The sequence below is a fragment of the Hyperolius riggenbachi genome, chromosome 7 (assembly GCF_040937935.1).
Source record: "Hyperolius riggenbachi isolate aHypRig1 chromosome 7, aHypRig1.pri, whole genome shotgun sequence".
Lineage (NCBI taxonomy): Eukaryota > Metazoa > Chordata > Amphibia > Anura > Hyperoliidae > Hyperolius > Hyperolius riggenbachi.
The window spans coordinates 207326792-207349546 of record NC_090652.1 but is presented as its reverse complement, the minus strand read 5'-3'; the positions used below and the strand labels follow the sequence as shown (position 1 = coordinate 207349546).

At 43.8% G+C, this 22755-nt stretch overlaps 1 protein-coding gene across 5 annotated transcripts in view; it reads left to right on the top strand.

The window, feature by feature from the left end:
* Nucleotides 1-22755, top strand: part of MAP3K13 (mitogen-activated protein kinase kinase kinase 13) — a 171742-nt gene that overhangs the window by 29260 nt on the left and 119727 nt on the right. The gene's annotated exons all lie outside the window — the stretch shown is intronic.

Sequence of the window (22755 nt, the reverse complement as noted above, 5' to 3'; positions counted from 1 at the left end):
CAGTGTGTAGCCTTTGTGCTCACGTTCCAGTCTTGTAATTCATGTACAGTTTATTATTCAACCTGGGATGTTTTACCCTGAGGCAAAGAAGTCATCCAAATTTTTAGTCGTGACAGTATATATTAGATACATGATCATATGGCAATTTGGTGTCACTGTGAGCAATGTAAACCTTGCTAGCTCAGACTTGTTACATGAATAATATATGAGGTGTGTCTTTCTGCCTTCGAGGTTTAACATTACCTAGAGATTATCAGGAGCTAATGAACTGGCAGGCAGCCTCAGCCTTTATGCAGTGTTGCTCAGCTGCAATGATATATAAATGTATTTAGCCCTATCATCTTTCTTTGTGCTGTGCATAATGTGGAGAAGGTATACAACATAAATGTAACAGCGAGTGTTTGGCAAAGCATGCAGCAATTACAGGAGATGGTAAGTCAAGTCCTTATGAGCTTACTATAGGAAAAGGATTCAGGAGAAACAAGAGGTAGGACCATGAGTAGACTGAATTCCTGTGTCAGTTTCTGTCAGTAGAAGAGTGGCTTCAGTTTGGCAGAAGGGATTGGCCCTGGTAGATTGTATGATTGTCTGCAAAGATGAATTGTAAATGTGCACACAAAGAATTTAGGTATTGGAGTATGACAAACGTGTTTTGGAAGGGGATTCTAGAGATGGGGAAACTTGAGAAAAGTCCTGTATGTATAAATATAAGGAAGGTATTCAATCAAAGGATAACTTGGGAGGTTGTAGTTGGGATAATGTGGAAATTATTAAAGGATCGCTATCACAAAACATTGTAACATTTAAAATACATACATGTATAATGTACATTTCTCCCAGAGTAAACTGCACTATAAATGTTTTTTCTCCTTTGTTGCTGTCACTTACAGTAGATAGTAAAAAGCTGAAAGATTTTGGACTAGACCATTTCCTCATGGGGGATTCTTAGTATTAACATTATTTTTTACAAAAGCACTCCCTGGAAAAGGATCTATACAAAGATGCCATACAGCTTCCCTGCTCGATTGCTCACTATTCTGGCAGTTGGACTGAGCATTTGCAGTTCAGTTAGTGCTCTTGTAAAGAAATAACTGAGAATCCCCCATATGGAGATGGATTATTCCAAAAACCTGTCAGATGTGTACTACCTACTGTAAGGCCGAGTTCGCACTGCGTACGAGAGATATCAACGCGGGTAGACTTGGGCGCAGGACACAGCCGGTATATGGCTGATCCTGCTGCCTATTCTCTCTACAGGCCGCCATGGATAGTGAGGGAATGAAATAATTTAGCTTCCAGCTATTGCTGGAAGCCGAATTATTGTTTTAAAAGCAACTTCAGCTCCGTCTTCTGACAGCGCTGAAGTTACTCCCTCTGCCTGCTATAGCCGTAATTCCTATTACGGCCTATGGTGGCGCCGGCTGCGCCCAAGTCTACTGCGCTGCTGTGCCCAAGTCTCCAGCAGCGGATTTGCCGTGTTTGTTCACACTTAACTTCCGCATCAGGTGCAGCCAGTGGGTGCAGACAGTATAATGTCCGCCTGATGGTCCGCTGTGATACGGGTGTAGCCCGGGGCAGATGCGCTCCCCCATAGGCGCATACCTATGAAATTGCCACCGGGAGACTTGGGTGCAGGATACAGCCGATATACAGCTTACGCTGCTCCTGCACAAGTCCCAGCTGCAGTAATTACTATTCCCCCTCCAGGTCAACTTGGATGGTATGGAATGATGTAATTCGGCTTCCGGCTATTGCTGGTGGCTGAATTACAGTATTTTAAAAGTAATTTGGTCTCTGTCTTCTGATGGCGCCAAAGTTACTCACTGTGCTCCATTATAGCCGTAATTCCTATTACGGCCTATAGTGGCTTTGGCTGCACCCAAGTCTCCTGCGCTGTTATTACAGCGCTCGCCATGGGCTATATGGGGGAACGCATCCGCCTGACCCGGGATTATCGCGGACTGTACAGGAGCGTGGTCCACTTACTGTCATGGATCCTGCGGATCCATTGCAGCGTGACAAGTGTGAACTGCTCCTATGTATAACATAGGAGCCGTTCATTCTCTGATTAGCAATGAGCGGAGAACAGACAAAAAAAGTCAGTCACCCCCTTAGTGGGAACACAGCCTAAGTGACAGCAACATAGGAAAAAAAGTAATTTACAGTGCATTTTACTCTAGGGGAAATGTGTATTTATATGTAGAGATAGCCCGAATGGTTCCTGGCGAACTTCCGTGGTTCGCAATCGCGGAGAACCGCAAACTTTTCTGGAAGTTCGGTTCGCCCCAACAGTGCATCATGAGGGTCAACTTTCACCCTCTACATCACAGTCAGCAGGCACATTGTAGCCAATCAGGCTACACTTCCTCCTGGAGCCCCACCCCCCTTATATTAGGCAGGAAGCATTAGGCTTTTCACTCACTCGTGTGCCTGCAGTAATTAGTGAAGGGATAGCTGCACCCCACAACAGCTCTTTTGAGAGCTAATCTTGTTCTTGTGATCAATTTTGTGTGTGTGTGTGTGTGTGTGTGTGTGTGTGTGTGTGTGTGTGTGTCCCACTGACACTTGTGTTGCATAGACAGCCTTGGTAATTCCTACTGCGTGTGCCACTGCCAGGCCCAGCACATTCAGTGACTACTACCTGTGTGTGTGACAGGTGCACATTGTAATACCCACTGCATATTCCTACCTGTTGTTCACTGTGCACACAGCCACCTACATGAGCCCACGCAGAGCCCTAGGTTGTTGCTTCATTGTGGACAGACCAAATTTGATCAGCTGGACAGTCACTGTTCTGTCATTCAGTTACCTCAGCCCGGTGACTGCACTACTCTCGCCATGGTGCGCACCAGTCCAGCATGGCCGTCACTACACAAACAGCTGTTTGCGGTGCGTTACACAGTGAGTTTGGTGTGTCAGTGTGAAGCAATACTCTAATTACACTCCCTGATTGATGTATACACATGCAAGATGTTTTAAAGCACTTTAGGCCTGCAATTTAGCATTCTGCCCTTAAAACGCTTCTTTGTGTCAAATCCAGATTTTTCCCCGAGACTTTTGGTGTTTATCTCACTCCGCCATGCCCCTCTCCAGGTGTTAGACCCCTTGAAACATCTTTTCCATCACTTTTGTGGCCAGCATAAGTGTATCTAGTTTTCAAAGTTCGCTTCCCCATTGAAGTCTATTGCGGTTCGCGAAAGTTCGCGCCAACCGAACTTTTGCGGAACTGAAAATCGGAGGTTCGGGCCATCTCAATTTAGATTTATGTCACACTTTTTCACGATAGTGATCCTTTAGGACACGTATGACAAGGACAAGCTTTGTAGATTAGGGCTGGGTGTTGGGCTGGATTCTGTGGGTAATTGGAATCTATTGTAGGTGAAGCAAGAGCAAAAAAAGAAAAGTGGCGTTTCTAAGTTCAGTGTATGTTGCAGTCATAACTGTGTATGCTTTGTTGGGCCACAGAGAAGGATGTTACAGTAGCCAAGGTGGGCTGTAATAAAGGCATGCACAAGCATTTGAGCAGGATGTGTTAAGATAAAAATGTCAAGAAACACTTAGTAAATGTTTATGCTGGTATCATAAAACATGCGACCATTGCCACATGCGTATAGGCATGCTCATTCCTATGCACATGCATGTGGCCTCCCTTGTCTGCTTGTGATTGGTCATATCTGTACATCATTGATGTTTTTCTTATTGTTGATAATATCTGTTTGTCATTGGCCATAACTTCATTGATAAGTACCCATTGTTAATAATATCTGTGTGTTTTTTTATCTGCTTGTCATTGTTATTATCTCCGCATTATTGGAGATTGCCTGTGCTTGATTGCAGTTTATTTCTGGTGGGTTTAACACATGGTGCATTGCCTGGGGCACACGATAGATCAGAAGTGGCATTTTTCTGTGTTGCACATGCCACCTTCATCATGAGTGGTTTCTTGTCCCACATCAGTATTTATTTATTATTTATTATTTAGTATTTATATAGCGCCGACATCTTACGCAGCGCTGTACAGAGTATATTAGATATATGCTTGCACTACGGTGGGAGCTGATCTTTTGAGAAGGAAACTACTCAGGTTTTATTACATGGCCTTATGCAGCACAACATTGGAAAAACCAGCAGCGTTTTGGAGGAGCACAGTTCAGTTGATCAGACTGCATATCACTAGTTGGTTGAGATCTATTGTTGTCCACAATAATGAACAAGGGGAATGGATTTATACTCACCTGGAGCTTCTTCTAGCCCTTTGTAGTCTGTCAGCTACCTCGGTGTCCTCCTGGTCCCCTGCGCTGCTGTCACCTCCATTAAAGTCTGCAACTGACTGAAATGTCGGCTACTACACATGTGCTATCCCGGCTGCGCAGCTTCTCAATCAATTCAGGCCAGGAACGTTTTGTGCATGTGCAGTTCGCACAGACTGCGCATGCACAGGAATGCTCCTGGTGGCCTGGAAATGCACAGTAGCCCCTGGTTTGCAGACTTTTTAATTTGGCTGCAGCAAGTCAAAGGTTCAGACCGGAAGGACACAGAGGGAGCTGACAGACTTCAGGGGGCTGGAAGAAGCTCCAGGTAAGAAAAAAATCAATTTCTTCCACTCCTATCAGGGTTACTTTAAGCTCCATACGCCCAAGATGTTCTACATCTCAAGTGAAAATCCAACATAAGTACAGGTGTTCCATGATTTCAATTAGCGGTTCACTGTGCCCAATCATTAAACGACTGGCTCAAAGCACTTCTAAAGAACAGGCTACTTGTCTGTCGTAGAGCTGCAAATTTATTGAGGATTAATTGTTCATGATGACAGTTATTGAGCATCTGTACACATCTAAAGGCCCATACACACGGGGCACAACTGTCGCCACAAACACGTGGCACGCGCATGTCTGAGCGACAGTTGCCCCGTGTGTATGACGCGAGCGCCACGAACGGTTGCCGTGCGATTAAAAAGTTCAATCGCCGGTAACTTCTTCTCCGCAATTGTGTCTAGTCCACCACGCGTACTGCGTGTGTATGCGGACTAGCGACAGGAGACAAACGCAAATGAATGGAGCATCCGGCCGGGGGATGCTCCCTTCACAGACAGCTTCCGCTGCGTCTCTGCCTTTCTAGCGAGACGTGTGGATAGCTGTCGCCGCCAGGGAACTGTCACTCCCTGGTCTCTCAGCTGCATGCAACAGGGGACAGTTGTGCCCCATGTGTATGTAGCTTAAAAACACGCAGCTATATTTTGTATTGAACTGTGTGAAGTGATCTTGCCCACTCATTTGTAAAGCTGAGAAGGGCTCTGTAAGGCCATTCCCTAGGGGGAAAAAAGATAATCTAATGAAACACGCAAATAAGATGTAAAACATTGCTTGAACCACTGTAAACTTAGGGCCAAAATATCCATAAATATATATAAAGTGGTGTAATGAGTGGAAAAATCAGATTTCACATCTTTGTGCTTCTCAATTTATAAAGTAATGATGTGGCACATTACTGCTGATTTTACAGGTTTTCCCCAATATTCTACTGTCCGCATTAATAGAATATCAGTAATTATACCAATATTCCGCTATACCCCTCCCTAACTCTCATACAAGCTCTCTCCTATCTACACCTAACATTACCCCCCCCCCCCCTCACCGCTATTTTACACCGAAGGTCGACTACTGAGTAGTCAAACTCTGGAAAACTACTGCTCCCAGCATGCCCACTCCTGATCCTACAGAGTTCCTCTACATAGTAGTGGAATTCTACCACCGCTATATTGCACCCGATTTGGGCTACATTTTAGCTGAACTGGTCACAGCATCTTCACCACCATTCCTGTAGAGTTCTGCTAAAAGGTGGAACTCTACCACTGCTTTTTTGCACTCTTTTTATCTGCACCCTGCCACCAAATTTAGGCATTCCCCTACTCGCAACCAATTTTTGCCCTATGTTTTTATTTCATTTAGATGAAAAGGGGTGAATAATTTAATTACGAGGAGTATTCATTGTCTACAAGAGTGCCCAGAATATTGTGTGTATGACCTGTGCTAGAGGAAAGCGTTGTTACTATGTTTTTTTATTTCAAAAATCAGCTTTATTGAACAGATGTTGATATTATTACAACATAATGAACATATCAAATCTTCGTATTTCAGAAAAAAAATCAGATGTGCAGCTATAGGCTTTGAGTTGGATTGGTATATACACCCCAAGTGTAAAGTGTCCTCCCCATGCAGTGTTTTCAAGTCTCACCTGAGAACGCCAGTTACTCGTGGCTTGGTATGTGACGTCACACATGCGTCAGAGAGTCACTTGGTACCATGCTTGCAGTGTCGGCGGGCCTCCAGATGAGGTGCCGACGGATACATTTAAAACACTGGACACAGAAACAGGTGTGAGGGGGGGGGGGGGTGGATGGATGGACACAACATACTTGACACTTGGGGGACACCAGTCGGGGGTCCATTGATTGTCACAAGATTGCACCCGATTTAGCCCTTGGTTTGAGATTTTCACAGCATGTCTGATCGATACAAGAGGTCGATAAAGCCCCAATATCAAGTGATGTATGGCCACCTTTACATAGTGATAGTATTTATTCTATTTATCGAAGCGTAACATACCTAATCTCACATATATACCAAATCTCATCTACTAATTTGTTTAGATTTCTCTAATGTGCAGTTTCAAGAATAGTCATTAACATATGTTAACAATGTAATCATTCTACCTTTGCTCCTTTCAACCTTCGGACCTGCCACTGATAAGAAGTTGTTATTCTATGGGAAGGGCTTCCACGTTAAGCATGGGTTTCGGAGAGGCACACTACATTTGTTTTTTGCTCTTTTTCTTCAGGTGTACGGTATGTTAAGCTGCACGTACACATTAGATAGCAGTTGAAAATATAGGTATAATGGCAGTACTGAAAGATCTCCCTTGTGAAAGATTTTGCCATAAACATACATGCTCAGATCGACTAAGGGCCTGTTTCTACTAGTTGTGAATTTGTGCATTTTTTTTTAGCACACAAATTCGCGCACCAATGAATTCCTATGTGCCTGTTTCTATTAGATGCAACATTTGCATCCAGACAGCAGGGTTACTATTTTTCGGACGCCACATGCTGTTTTTTTGGGTGCGTTTTCGTGTTCATGACCAGTAATATCAGTAGGACTTCCTTTCTGAATCTCCTTGTAGAAAAACAGAAATTAAAAAAAATTGGTAATGTGCATGCAAATTCACGTTTAAATATGCATATATGCGAATTTCACATCTGAAAAACTACATACAAATCACATGCTTTTAATTGAAAAGTACCCTAATTGTGCAATTTAATACCTACCTCAAGAAGGCAATTCTAACGCTTTGTACACACACTCTGTTAAGATTGTAGCGTGTGTACAAAGGCCCCTGACCTCCCTCGGTCCCTGAGCCACCAATCAGCCTGATATGAGGGCATTGTTCTCCCCACTCACTAAGCCTGCTCTGTATGCTCCATCGTGGCCTGATTTGTCGGCCCTCCTCCCCCTGTGTAGCAACAGAACACATCACTGTACACACCTGATCCCCCTCTGGCGGCAGTCCTCTTAAATGTGTACAAGGCTTTAGGGCTATTAGGGATTCTATTATACTGATATTACAGATTCTCAATGAGGTGCAAATAATTATTAATACAGGATTATGCAAAATTGGTGTATGCAATGTATTCAGTATTAACATTGACAATACAATCAATACAATACAATTAATTTCAGTTAGTCCATTTTCAAACTGAATATATTTGCATACAACATTTGCGTAATTATTCATCAGCTCGGAATTATTTGCATCTAATTGATCATCCTTAGCTGGCAGATCTCAAGAAACAATAATAGCCTCTAGATTGTAAGCGTTCGGGCGGGGTCCTCCTCCTTTTGTGTCCTACCTGATCATGCACCTCCATTACTGTGCACCCATGCTATGCATTTGAGTGAACTCAACTTGCCTAATCTCCATGCTCCCATCCAGTGACTGACTAAGCATTACCTTGTACTCATCTGCGTGATCTGGTTTTTCTTGTACTCCTGTATTGTCGTATTGCTGTATGTCACCCCTAAATATTGTCTGTAACCTAAACTAATGTCCAGGGCTGCGTAATATGTTGGCACTTTATAAATAAAATAAATAAATAGCCGTTGCACACAGAAATGCAACGCGCCCAACTGATTTCTTTGTGGAAATATTACAGTCAGACGATGTCTAGCGAAGCTAAAGAATGCCTGCAGGTTACTTCATCCATTACCAAAGTGCTGGATCCAATAACGTCATCTAATATCTTTCAAAACCTGTAGCAGTGTTTAAAAATATGTCCCATTGCTAATTATAGATAATCAGATCTAAGCAATGGTTCTTCTGTGTGATGCAGAGGATACAGCTCTTTTTTAGTTATCTGATTTTGTAAAGACCTGGGCCCGTATGCAATCAACTTTTTCCCCTAAGTTTTCTACTAGGAGATAATTTCGCAATTTTTTTTTTAAATAACTTTTTAGAACTTTGCATTTAAAAAAGTACCAAAAACTAGGTGCAAAAGTATTATTAAAATTATCATGAGTATTTTCTCGCTTGGTGGTGGTTTAAAAGGTGTTTTATTGACAAGGGCCCATATACGTTTAGCTTTTTATCCTTAGTTTTCTCCTAGATGATATTGTCAAAATTGCCAATGAAATGCCTTTTTAACCACTTCACCTCTAAGGGTTTTTCCCCATGAACACGAGAGCATTATGCACATTTCAGTGCTGCGTCGATTATCTGCCAATAACTTTATCAGTGCTTATCACACTGAAATGATCTATACATTGTTTTTTTGCCACAAAGTAGGTTTTCTTTGGGTGGTATGGTAAGAAAAAAATGGAAACAAAATAATTAACTCTCAGCTTTCAGCCATTCTAGTTTTAAAATAAAACAATTTACTGTGGGTAAAACCCACACATTTATTTTGCCCATTTGTTCCGGTTATCGCTACGTTTAAAATATTTCCCTAGTACAATGTATGGTGCCTATATTTTATTTGGAAATAAAGGTGAATTTTTTTCAGTTTTGCTTCCATCACTATTTAAAAGCCCATAGTAATAGTAATATACCCTTGACATACCTGTTAAAAAAGTTCAGTCCCTAAGGTACGGTAACTATTTATGTATTTTTTTTTATTGTCATTTTTTTTTATTTTTATGGAAAAGTTTTATTTGGCTAACTATAGGAGAGCGTGGGAGGTAAGGGCTACATTCACAGTGGGACGTTGTGGAGCTGCATTATAGAGTCTTACAACGCAGCTTACCGCACTGCAATGATAAGCCCATGGGTCATTCACTGTGTGACGTTAGCGTTGCATTGTAATGTTTAGCGTTATGGTAACGCACTGCTGCAGTGCGTCACCTCTAAACGCACACGTTACCAGGTACGAAGAAAACATACTTTTTATTACCTGCATGTTTTACTGTACCTACTGTATGCAACGGTAACGCAGCGTTGATGTGCGTTACCACTTTTTTTTGTGTTGCGTTGTGACTTTAACGTTGCATTACAACGAAATGTCCCACTATGAATAAGCCTAAGGGGTTAATTTTAAATGTACGTGTAGGTCCTTTTATAAAAAAAAAAATGTATGTAGGTGTACTTTTACTATTTGGCCACAAGATGTCATTACTCATTATTTTCCTGAGCGTACCATTAGTAAACTAACAGGAAGTAATACATGGACATGTTACTTTTGTAATTACAAAGACCGCAGGCATCTCATGAATGCCAGCGATCATTGACACGGGGACTTAGATTAATGAATGGGAACTGCATTCCCATTCATTCATCTCCCTTCTAACGATCGGTGGAAAGAACGCACGCTGGGAGTGCGCAGAGCCAACAGATGAGTATATAGGTCCCTGTGAGCTGTAGTGGAGTTTTGCACGGACGTAGATACTCAGCTCAACACACCCCATACAATCTTGGTTGTACAGATTTACCAAAAATCTATGTATTATAAGGGACAACAGATTGAAAATACCATTAATGATTGATTGGATAAGCTCTTATACTACATGAAAGTGGTAATATTGAACAACCAAGATTGTATGGTCTGTGTTGAGCCTTTAGGGAGGGCAAGTTGTTAAACCTCCAACAAGCAAGAAAATACTCAAAATAATATTGAGAGTACCTTTTCACCTACTTTTTGATACTTTTTCAGTTGCAAGGTGCTGAAAAACTATATTAAACAGAAGATGAAAAATTATCTCCTAGGAGAAAAATCAGGAGAAATGGTTAAAGGATACCTGAAGTGACGTGTGACATGATGAGATAGACGTGTATGTACAGTGCCAAGCACACTAATAACTATGTGGGGTGTTCCTTTTTTTCTTTATCTGCCTGAAAGAGTTAAATATCATGTATGTAAGTAGCTGACTCAGTCCTGACTCGGACAGGAAGTAACTACAGTGTGACCCTCACTGATAAGAAATTACAACTATAAAACACTTTCCTAGCAGAAAATGGCTTTTGAGAGCAGGAAAGAGATAAAAAGGGTAAATAGTTTGTAGATTTTAGCTCTTGCGTAGTTCAATGAATCTGTCATTGAGCAAAAACAATAAAACTGTTAAAACCTAAAAAGTAGATTTAAACATAAAATAAAACTGAAATATCTTAAAAAGTCATTTTTAGGAGAAGGAAGATAGATACAATTGTTTATTTCATTATTTTATTCGCTTCAGGTGTCCTTTAATTACATATGGGCCATGGTCTTTAGGTGTCAGCTCAGAGTTGCAGCCAGGGCTGTGGAGTCGGAGCAATTTTGGGTACCTGGAGGCAGTGGTCTCAATAAACTGAGCAGTCGGAGTAAGATGGCTGTGGAATAGGTGACGATTTTTTGAACCAAATTGTTTCAGGAAAGCAAACTTTTGTTTTTCTTAACATCTTAGTAAGGGGGCTTTTAGGACCATTGTAGTCCCTTACACACCCCAATGAGTTCTGGGTCACCATGAGCTTGCTGGTTAGTTTGAACCAAATCCATAGCCCAGACTAAGGAGTCGGAGTTGAGGAGTCGGAAAAATTTTGGGTACCTGGAGTCGGAGTTGGTGGTTTCATAAACTGAGGAGTCAGAGTTTGAGTTGAAGTCGGATGATTTTGTACCTACTCCACAGCCATGGTTGCAGACCTGATAGCACCATACAGCTGAGTTGGTATTTATCTGCAGCTTTTATTGGAGGGAATCATCTGATGCACTTTTCCATTATATGTTTTTCCTGTTAATTACGAGGGTCGTCTGGAAAGTAACAGCTGTTTTCATTTAATAAATTAAGTAAACATTTTATTTATTTTAGGCATACTGTAGCTTCTGATTATTTATCCACATACGGTAATTGCCTCCTTTTATCAACACATGTATCATTTATTTTTACAAGGTTTTCAATTCCCTTGTTGTAGCAGCATCTCACTACCCTCCTGTGAGTAAGAGGGATTAGGGATGGGGGCTTAATGTTAAGAGCTGGTTCACACGAGTGAATGCCGATCATCCCACGGCATCTTGGGCAAATGCTTTTCTGTAAGGGCTCGTTCACACTAGAGGCGTTTTTTGGAATTTTTAAGCGCAGGCGATTTGTACAAATCGCCCTAAAAGTGCTTACACTATGCTTTCCAATGAGAGAGTTCTCATTGGGGTGTTCCGTTTGCTTGCCGCTGACTAAAGCGCTGCATGTACCATTTTCAGGGTGATTTGCCCTGAATGGAAGGTATAGGAAATCGCAAAGCACTTTAAAAAGCGCTTTGTATAGCGATTTCCCCAGCTCTTTAATGAATAAATACATTGTATTTTTTCATTTTCTGACGCCAGGAAGTGATTTAAATCATTTCTTTGCTAAAGCGCTTACAAAAGCGCTTATAACATGCAGAGTAGAGTGATTAGAAAAAAAAAGTTGTTTTCACTCCCCCCTCACCTAAAATGCACGCACGCACACGGAAATTCACTGTGTCCAATGTGGTACAGCCTGTAGCAAAATATTGTATTGATGTACTGAAAGCAAGCTGGAGCATTAATACTTAATATCGTGTAGGTTCCACTTATATCAACAACGTAGCTCAGACCCATTCAATTATGGACTCCACAAGACCTGCGAAAGTGCCCTTTCTTATCAGTAGGTTGGCATAAGACCACAACCATACTGCATAGACCACAGGAACGGGACAGGTGGTTTAGATACAGGCTGCATGTGTTAGCCTCAGAAGCAGAAACAATCTGCAGCACACCAGGAATCTTGTAAAATACTTCATTAAGCCACAGACCAGCACTTACTGCTGGCTGACATGTTTGAGGCTGCATTTCTACTTGTGCCGCGCGAATCGCCGCGGTAAAAATTCGCATGCGGATGCGAATTTCGCATGCGAGTCCATGCGAATTTTCATGCGAATTCGCATGGATGACGATGTATGCGAATTTAACCATGGCATTGCTGGTGTGCTTTTCCATTGTTTCTATGCGAATTCGCATGCAAATTCGCATACCCAAACCTCATGCGAATTTCCTATTAAATACATTGTATGCGATTCGCATAGCGGTATGCGATATGCAAATTCTGATGGCTCTGCCATGCGAATTTTTTCTGCACAGAAAAACGCAAAGGAATCCTGACAAGTGGAAACAGTCCCATTCACTTGTATTGCTATGCAAATTTGCATGCGAAAAAAAAACGCATGCGAATTCGCGATAGTGGAAATGGGCCCTGAGACTTACGCTTGGCTTTTACTCATGGCTAAGATGAAGGACCAAGTGTAGATGTGAAATATGTCAGTGGGCAGTACGCACTAATCTGTGCTGCCCATTGTAAGGTCATGTGGCTGTACACAAGAGTCAGTAGGGGCCCTCAGATTGGTTTGTGGCTGCACAGCAAGCTTCGGAGCACTCATGGCCAGCATTATGTTTTTCAGCAACTTGTGCTACAGTAACTCTTCTGTGGGATGAGAGCAGACCAGGTAGCCTTTGCTACCCATACAGAACAGTTCACCTTGGGCATCCATAACCCTGTGGCTGGTTCACTGGATGTATTTCCATGGACCAGTTTTGGTAAGTACTAACTATTGCATGCAGAGGCACCCCACAAGACCTTCCATTTGGTGTGATCTAGTCCCTAGGACTCAACACATAGTACACGTATCTCAGGTTGTACTTATAATGGATTCAGGGGTTACTTGAACTTATGATAGTCAGTCCATTATAGCAAGTGTTGATATAAAAGAATGAAAAATACTATAAGCAAACCAGAGCAAGTATTTGTAGTTATTTAAAAACATCAAACATTGTTTCAACAGCATTTATAGACAATTATGGAGCACCCTTAGTAACCAAAAGGGTGACTTGAGAGGATGAAACCCACAGAAGGGGGTACAGGGCCAGCACAGTTATTAATAAAGGGGCACACCACATGCTATAATATTGTTGAGAAACACTGACCTAGTTATCTAGCCATGAATAGGGGGGCCCCTGTCAAGCGGTTAAGATCCTTTTGCTCTCCTATTTTTCCTGCTTCTAACACATTGGGCTTGATTCACTAAGACAAATAGCATGCCTTATCAGAGTCAATACACCTTATCAGAGTTAATATGCCTTATCAGAGTAGCATAGCTAGTGCTACAAACGTATGCCTGCTAATTGGCAATGACGACAGCTCCACCTGTCCTGCCCTGAGCTCCTGCGGGTCCAATCACTTTAAAGGACATTATCCCCGCACTTTGATTGGCCCAATAGGCTGCCTGTCACTTGACAGGAAACTTGTCAGGCAGCCTATAGGACCAATCAAAGTGCGGGGATAATGTCCTTTAAAGTGATTGGACCTGCAGCGGCTCAGGGCAAGACGAGTGGGGCTCTCGTCATTGCCAATTAGCAGGCATACGTTCGTAGCGCTCGCAATGCTACTCTGATAAGGCGTGTTAACTCAGATAAGACATGTTAACACTGATAAGGCATGCTATTTGTCTTAGTGAATCAAGCCCATTATCTTTAAAGGACATCTGAACTGAAGGGTTTAGAAAAATTGGATTTCAGCCCATAGTATCATCTTCCAGCCCATAGCAGTCTATCTGGTCCGTCAATGTAGTTCCGATCCCATCCAGTGGTCTGCTAGCCACTCCAAAGGATTACCGACCACAGCTGTGGTCAAAGGCTACTGCACATGAGCCGACACATCAGCATGCTTCTCTCGATTACGATCCCCTGGACTGTTCTACACTGCGCTGTTCAAGTCTTTGCGAACTTACTGCGCCAGCGCAGAATGCTTGCAAACACGGGAGCGGGATCGAGAGAGGCGCGGGTATGCACATGCACAGTAGTAGTCAGTGATCTTTCAGAGATACTAACGGTGCACTGGAGGGGAGAAGAACTACACTGAGGACTGGATAGACTACTAGGGGCTGGAAGAAGTCCCAGGTAAGTACTGTAAATCTAATTTTTATCACTTCAGCTTCAATGTCCTTTAAGAATTGACTTTTCACTTGTTGCCTAAAATAATTCCATTGCCTCTGTAATGTTATAGTAAATGCAGTTCACTTTATATGTGTCAGTGATTGCCATGTGTAAAGGAAAGGCATAGCTACTCAGACCCGTAACAGGTGCAGGATAAGGTGCTGATCCGTGTAGAAAAAAAAGTAAAGATGTCAAAAATGCTCCAGATATAATTCACTGTACGTTTTATTGAATAAATACAGAGAGGCCACAGCTCCCCCTGTAATACTGTACACAGGCCAAAGTCTGTGCTGATCCCTGCTTGAATAATGTGCTATTAAACTATGTGACTGCTTCTACAGGGTTAAAATTACCCTCTAAAATCCTTTGCAAATCTCTGTTGAGCTATTATTATTATTTTTTTTTAATTATTTCTATAGCGCCAACATCTTCTGTAGCGCTGTACATAGTACCAACAAATAATGGGGAACAAATATACATGAGAAGTAAAAGACACTGTACAGTCATGGCATTGAATAGAATAAATACAAATACATACATAGTTGATGTGTAGTTGGTACATGTGCATATGTTAAAATTACAGCAGTATGAGAAACACTAGGAGGAGGTCCCTGCCCTTGCGAGCTTACAATCTAGAGGGTAGTGGGTAGGAAACAACAGGGAAGGAAACACAGGGGTATGGGTTAGTGGGTGAGCCAGTGTGCCTTCAGAGCTGCCTATAGCAGATTATAGGCTTGTCTGAAGAGGTGTGTTTTCAGAGTACGTTTGAAGCTTTCCAGACTCGTGCCATGACAAACCGGCTGAGGGAGAGTGTTCCAAAGGAAAGGGAAAGCCCGTGAGAAGTCTTGGATGCGAGAGTGAGAGGAGGTGACTAGCCTAGAGGATAAAAGGATCTCCTGTGAGGAACGGAGGGTCCGGCCGGGGAGGTATCTGGAGATTAAAGAGGAAATGTATGGAGGTGATAGCTTGTGTAGAGCTTTGTATGCAAGCGTGAGAAGTTTTAGTTGCTTCTTGTGACAGGAAGGGACGGATTCTGGAAATGTTTTTGAGATGGAAGTAGCAGGAGGTAGTTAATGTGTTGATATGCGGTATAAAGGAGAGCTCAGAGTCCAGAGTTACCCCCAGGCAACGAGCTTTAGGGGTTGATGCAATTGGGGTGTTATCTCCATTGATTGTGACAATGGGAGGTGGAACAGAGAGTGAAGGTGGAAATATCACAATCTCTGTTTTGCTCATATTGGGCTTGATTCACAAAGCAGTGCAAACTGTATAGCACGCGTGTGCTAAACAGTTAGCACGTGAAGTGCCGTTCGTGGACTTTTGCGCGCAATCGCGTACTTCGTCGCATGCAATTTGCCGCGATTTGCGAGAATCGCGGCAAATTGCGTGCACAAAAGTCAGCGATCGCGCGAATCGCGGCACTTTGCGCGCGCAAAAGTCCGCGAACGGCACTTCACGTGCTAACTGTTTAGCACACCCGTGCTAAACAGTTTGCACCGCTTTGTAAATCAAGTCCATTGAGTTTAAGGAAGCGGGATGACATAAATGTAGATACAGCGGATAGACATTCGGGGACTTTTGATAGTAGTGTGGAGAGGTCTGGGGCAGAGCAATAAATTTGGGTGTCATCAGCATAGAGGTGATATTGAAACCCAAAAGAGCTTATCATTTGTCCCAGGTCGTGGGTGTAAATGGAAAAGAGGAGGGGTCCAAGGACGGACCCTTGTGGTACTCCCACAGACAGTGGGCACGGAGAGGAGTTGGTGTTGGCATAGGAGACCATGAAGGAACGTCCAGACAGGTAAGAGTTGATCCAGGAGTGTGCTAGGCCCTTGATTCCCAGTGTTGAGAGGGTCTGGAGAAGTAGGGTAACCCTACTAAGTAGGAGAGCAGGAGCTGTGCAAAGCTTCCAATACACTGGCAGACTTTCTCGCAATGTGCTTAAAAGATAAAACCCACTGATCGACAACTGATCATAGAGGGAGCTGCACATCCATTTTAATAGATTTCAGCATGAAATCTATTACAAATCAGTTGTACTGCCGCTCCACTGGGTGCTTTCCCTACTGATCTCTTCAGTGCCTTTGCATTGTATTAGCGCACTGTCCGGCATGCTCCTTTCTGTGTGCTTTCTGTCTCTAATCTTCCCTTTCTGGGTAAGCTAATAGAAAAAGCTGTATATCTCCAGCTAGAATCCAAAATCCTACAAAACAGCTATGACCCATTCCAGTCTGGCTTCAGGAAACACCACAGCACTGAAACTGCCCTCATCCAAATATGCAACCACCTGCTCATGGCAAGAGACAGAGGAGAGTGTTTCATCCTCATACTGCTAGACCTTTCTGCAGCCTTTGACACAGTTGACCTTGACATCTTTCTAAACAGGCTAGAGGAATACTGCGGCATTGATGGCATAGTTCTTCAGTGGTTCAAATCCTTCTTGAGTGGCAGAACCCAAAAAGTATCTATGGGGCCCTTCCTGCCCATCCCTATACACCACTTACCGTATTTTTCGGACTATAAGACGCTCCAGACTATAAGACGCACCTAGGTTTGGAGGGCAAAAATCAGGGGGAAAAAAATACTAAACCTGGTGCGTCTATGGTGCAGGGGCTTTTTATGGACCTTCTCCCTCAAACTGTCTTCATCTAAGCTACACCACCCATCTACACTAACCCCTGATGCCCCCCCAGCTACAGTAACTACCTTACATTAACCCTTGCTGCCTCACCAGCTATACTAAACCCTGCTGCCCCCAAAACATACACTAAACTACAATGCCCCCAAAACATACAGTACACTAAGCTGCAATGTCCCTATTGCCTACAATAAGCAAGAATGCCCCCACTGCCTACACTAAGCAAGAATGCCCCCACTGCCTACACTAAGCAAGAATGCCCACACTGCCTACACTAAGCAAGAATGCCCCCACTGCCTACACTAAGCAAGAATGCCCACACTGCCTACACTAAGCAAGAATGCCCACACTGCCTACACTAAGCAAGAAGGTCCCCACTGCCTACACAAGGAAGCATGCCCCCAATGCCTACACTAAGCAAGAATGCCCCCTACTGCCTACACTAAGCAAGAATGCCCCCAATGCCTACACTAAACTACAATGCCCCCACTAGTTACATTAGGCTATAAATGCAAAGCTGCAATGTCCCTATTGCCTACAATAAGCAAGAATACCCCCACTGCCTACACTAAGCAAGAAGGTCCCCACTGCCTACACAAGGAAGCATGCCCCCAATGCCTACACTAAGCAAGAATGCCCCCTAGTGCCTACACTAAGCAAGAATGCCCCTACTGCCTACACTAAGCAAGAATGCCCCCACTGCCTACACTAAGCAAGAATGCCCCCAATGCCTACACTAAACTACAATGCCCCCACTAGTTACATTAGGCTATAAATGCATGTTTCATGCTAGCCGATCCTACAGGACAGGCTGTTGAATCTGGGCTACGGTCAATGGGGATGGCATCTAAGGTACCCTGCAGCTGCAGTCCTAGAGTGTCATGGACGCACTGCATCGGTGGCAAGGATCAGATGCCGGAGATAGATGCTGCAGGAGCCGGAGTCACAGGGGCCGCTCCAACTGGTTGCCCACGTGACTCAGTGGCGCTGATGTCCTGGGTTGTGAAGAGGGCGGCATGTCCTGGGTCCCCGTAGCGGTGTAAGTGAAGTGGCCGGCGAGTCCTGGGTCCCCGTAGCGGCGGATGTAAAGCGGGCGGCGTGTCCTGGGTCCCCATAGCAGCGTAAGTAAAGCGGGTGGCGTGTCCTGGGTCCCTGTAGTGGCGGAAGTAAAGCGGACGGTGTGTCCTGGGTCCCTTTAGTGGCGGAAGTGTAGTGGCCGGCGTTTTCCTGGGTCCCCGTAGCGGCGGAAGTGTAGCAGGCATGGCTTGCTAGAGCAGAGATCCTCATCGTGGCTGGCTTTCCCGGCATCCCTCCGCCTCCTAGTCACTTCCGTCTCTGCCTCAAGCGTGCTGGCTTCCATGGCATCCTTCCACAGAGCCCATCCACATCACAGCTGGGTTTCGAGCATCCCCCGCAGCGAGACCATCCACATCGCGGCTGAGTTTTCCGACATCGGGGGTAGCACACTCTTCCACCGCCATGCTAGTCACTTCCACCAAGTGTCCTGAATTCTTCTGCAACCCTCCACGGAGCCTATCCACATCGCGGTTGGCTATCCCAGCATGTCCCCTCAGCAAGCCCATCCATCCAGCCGGCTCTGCCTGTAAGCTACTTCCACCTCTGCCGCAAGTGCGCTTAGCGAGCTGAGGCCAAACAATGTCGGGGAAGATGAGTCCTGGTGCACTCTGGGGACTGCAGCTGGCATCTTCTATGAGGACGGACACTATGGACCGACATGTTTGCTCGGCGGGGGGAAACTGCAGCGAGCTGTTTAGGACATGTGACAGCAGAGCAAGAGGTGGAGAGGAAGCCTTGAAGTGTTTCAGCGTGACGGTGAGCTGCTTCTGGCACTTCTCATAAATTTATGCTGTGACATGCGCTGCATTTGGACCATAAGACGCCGGGACTTTTTCTCCCCACTTTTGGGGAACAAAAAGTGCGTCTTATGGTCCGAAAAATACGGTAAGTATGGGGTGCCCCAGGGCTCAATCCTCTCTCCCCTACTTTTCACAATTTACATGTTACCGCTTGGAAAACTAATCCAAAAACATGGCCTGACATACCACTGCTATGCGGACGACACCCAACTATATCTTTCCTTCAAGCCTGGTGTGACAGACCCAACTCCAACTATAAACGCCTGCTTACATGAACTTCAGCAATTAATGAATGACAACTGGCTGAAACTAAATGCAGACAAAACTGAAGTCCTTCTGATCGGGGGGCAGCGCATGACAACAAAACAACTTAACTTGCAGTCTTCACTACTGGGAATAGGAGACACGGATCTATGCAGCTCTAATCATGTGCGTAGCCTGGGAGTTCTAATTGATGGGGATTTAAACTTCAGAACTCACATCTCAGCTGTGGTGGAATCATCCTATTTTCACCTTAAGAACATCGCAAAAATCAAGCACCTTATCCCCCCAGAAGATCTACCAACTTTAGTTCATGCCTTCATTACCTCCCGACTGGACTACTGCAATGCTCTCTACACTGGCCTTCCAAAAAAGGACTTGTACCGCCTACAGCTGATACAGAACACTGCTGCCAGACTGCTAACCAACCAACCCCGTCACTGCCACATAACGCCAGTCCTGCACTCCCTTCACTGGCTACCTATAGAATGGAGGGTTCTATTCAAGATCGGCCTGCTTACAGTTAAATCACTGAATAATCTGGGCCCTGGATACATGAAAGAAATGTTGCAGCTGCGTAGCAATCCCCGCATTTTCAGATCCACAGGTTCTAATAATCTAGTCATACCCAGAGTCCACTTGGAAACTGTTGGTCCCAGAGCCTTCTGTCATGCTGCCCCTACGTTTTGGAACTCCTTACCTCAACAGATCAGGACAGCTCCATCTCTAGAGGTGTTTAAATCTAGACTGAAAACCCACCTGTTCAGTTTGGCATTTGCAGAAATATAACTTTTGTGGTGTGAATACTTCATCCTACTACCAATTACTGAATCGGAGTGAGCCTAAGCACTTTGAGTCCTATTGGAGAAAAGCGCTATAGAAATGTTATTGTATTGTATTGTATTGTATCTCCCTGTGCCCATACCCTGTGACCCAGCTACATGTACAAGCTCATGCTGCTGGGTCAGAGAGTCTGGGCACCTGGAGATGACAGAAGCACACGGGAGGGAGCTCACCGCCCAGACAGGTGAGTGCGATTTTTGCTCCACTGTGTTAATATTACTCCACAGGGGCACCAGGGAGAGCAGTATTAGCAGAGGGGACACATGGGGGGGGGGGGGGTTAATCAATTGCCCTTGAGGTTGGAGAGTAGGACATTTTCCATGACTTTACAGAAAGCTTTTTGGAAGTGTGTCTTCCAAAAAGAAAAGCAGTTTTGTGCATAAGGGTCTTGTGTGCAGGGACCCACGGATTAACATTTATTACTGAAATTGGGACTGTGTTTAAATAATTTTTTTGGTACCCCTTGTAACTAGCATCTAGTGCCATCTCATTGTTTGTGTAGTGGCAGACACCTGTGAGTCCGTTTGAGACTGTTGTATTCTTGTACACATGGTGACTACAGGTAGTCAGAAAATTGTGTCAAGCACTGAGGAAGTATTGGATATTCGGAACCTATCGTAGTTTGAACCTTGCCTAAAGCCTCATACATGAATATGAGGCATGTCGCTCATCTGGGTTTGGGAGTCGATCCTTCAGACGACACTGGCTGTATGGACAGGCAAGGGGCTTGTTCTGTTGCCGTGTGAGGGGAAGGGTGAGGAGGGCCAAGGAAGTGATGCATGAGGACTGTCAGAGAGTGAACAGGGTGAGTGGGGAGAACAATGCCCTGTGCCAAATCGATCTGACAGGTAGATGGCTCGTCTATGTGCTGAGGAGTCGGGGGCCACTCTGTACACTCTAGATTCTCATAGTCGTTATCGACCATGTTTAATCTACTGTGTGTACAAGGCCTTAGCCTGACCTTATACTAATCTTACAGTTACATTATATAGAGTTACAGATTGTCTAGCAAGCTCATGGTGAACCAGAAGTCCTAGGGGTGTGTAAGGGGCTGAAAGAGATCATAATGCCTTCTTACTAAAAATGCTATGCAAAACATAAGTCTGCCTTCTTAAAATGGAAGGTGTTTGCGATTGTTCAGATTGGAGTGATCGCTGAGGTGTCCCACAGTGCATCACTGCTGAGTATGCAAATCATTTCTTTGTGGTCCCTGATAGCTTAAAGAGAAACCGTAACCAAGAATTGAACTTCATCCCAATCAGTAGCTGATACCCCCTTTCCCATGAGAAATCCTTTTCAGAAAGGGATCATCAGGGGGCTCTGTATGGCTGATATGGTGGTGAAACACCTGCCAGCAGTAAAAATGTCACCATGTGATAATTTTCAGAATGTAAATCAGGGAGAGGAAAGATTTTACAATGAGCAAACACTGACTAAATCATTTATACATAATTGCTGTAAAAATGAAGCACCTTTTTATACATTATTTTCACTGGAGTTTCTATTAAACACACCTCCAGAACCACTGGAGTGCAAACTGGCACATCATTGCAATTCAGGGGTTCTGGAGAGGTGTGATTAGCGATCAGGGACATCAAAGCGATGATTTGCATATTCAGCAGTGATGCATTGTGGGACATCTCAAAGCTCGCTCCAACCTGAATAAGTGCAAATACCTTCTGTTTTCAGAAGGCAAACTTTTCTCTATTTTACACTGACCTATCCAGGCTTCCATTTTAATGCATATTTAGTAAGTTTGTATTAATTAGCAATTCACAAATTTTTGTAGATTGCAAGTCTGTAGCCCATATGCAATTTACTTTTCTCCTGCCTTTTCTCAGTTTTCATCTTCTATTTAAAATAACTTTTCAGCACTTTCCAATTGAAAAAACTACCAACATGTAGGTGAAAATGTGCTATCTAAATTATTTTTTATATATTCTTGCTTGCTGATGGATTGAAGGGCATTTTATTGACAACTTTGAAAATATCATCTTAGAGAAAAAAACGGGAGAAAAATTAATTGCATATGGGCCTGTATGTTTTACCAGTGGCGTAACTAAGGAGCTTGGGGCCCAGGGCAAGTTTTACATGGGGCCCCAAGCACTCTATTTATAAGGAGCCCCAAAACCTACCAAGGGCAGCTGCAGTATCCAAGAGGTGTAATCGGAGTGAGATAATAGCTTGATAAGGATTACCACTATTCAATGCACACATAGAGGTGTTCATTATCAACATAACACCAATAAAAAGCTAATAAGATGGATGGAGGGCCCTTAGTGGACCCCTCTGCATCCCCTATTGCTACCCCACTGTGTTTTACATTGATATATTGAATTTGCTGGCTGGCTGTGTCCTGCAGTTCCTTTTCCTGTTGAGATGACGTTGCAACTTCTTTGGACACTACAGGTCTGGTCACTGTCAAAGCTTTTTCACTTATTCAGTCATCAACCAGATAGGGTAATCCAGGCTTGGTTAAAGAGGGCACCAACTATTCTTTCCTTTTCAGCACATAGCTGGCCCCTCCTATCCCCTCCCTTGGATACTAGATATAAACTGTGGTCTGCACTTCAAGTACATAAATTGGCATACAAAATTTGCATAATTCCCCTTCAACTCTGAATTATTTTCATATCATTAAGTATCCCTACTGGAAACCAAAATAGTGTATTACTTGT